A 753-nucleotide genomic window follows, 5' to 3' on the forward strand; every position below is an offset into this window, starting at 1 on the left:
AAAGACTTGCTACAGCCATGTATAGGATGGTTTACCTGGATATTCATGTCATTCTTCAATAATAAAATATTTTTAAATGTGATAAGGGATTTTGAGTTTAGGAGCTTAGGATGCTTTCCCTAAAAGACTAACTTATGGGCAGCCATTTCTCTCTCTGCTCAGGGGTTCGGGCTCGCAGCAGCGGTTCCGGGGGACAGGCGGCGGTGTGGTATCTGCCCGTATTCGCGATGAGTTTACCTCTCAATCCCAAAACTTTCCTCAGTGGACTAAGAGGAAAGCCAGTGATGGTGAAACTTAAGTGGGGGATGGAATACAAAGGCTACCTGGTATCTGTAGATGGCTATATGAATATGCAGCTGGCAAATACAGAAGAATACATAGATGGGGCATTGTCTGGACATCTGGGTGAAGTTCTAATAAGATGAAACAATGTCCTTTATATCAGAGGTGTTGAAGAAGAAGAAGAAGAAGAAGATGGGGAAATGAGAGAATAGCCACTTGGGGGATCTATATATATATTTCTAGACAATTTTTTTCCAGTCCATCTTGTGACAGAAGGTATTGAAAAAAAGATGGGAAATGAAAGAATGGCACCTTTTTGTGGGGGATTTTATATACATATATATATATATATATATTTCTAGACAATAAAAATTTGTCAGTCTGAATTGCTTACTATTCATATGTAGGTATTTACATGCAAAGTTCATTGTTGAAACTGTATACTGTTGAAATGACACATTCTTTTTTTTT

At 38.0% G+C, this 753-nt stretch overlaps 1 pseudogene; it reads left to right on the forward strand.

The window, feature by feature from the left end:
- The first annotated feature begins 223 nt into the window (after window positions 1-223).
- On the forward strand, window positions 224-498 carry LOC138804441 (small nuclear ribonucleoprotein F pseudogene; annotated as a pseudogene).
- The last annotated feature ends 255 nt before the right edge of the window (window positions 499-753 follow it).

This window comes from Dipodomys merriami, unplaced genomic scaffold, assembly GCF_024711535.1.
Source record: "Dipodomys merriami isolate MVZ:Mamm:240054 unplaced genomic scaffold, mDipMer1.0.p SCAF_1, whole genome shotgun sequence".
Lineage (NCBI taxonomy): Eukaryota > Metazoa > Chordata > Mammalia > Rodentia > Heteromyidae > Dipodomys > Dipodomys merriami.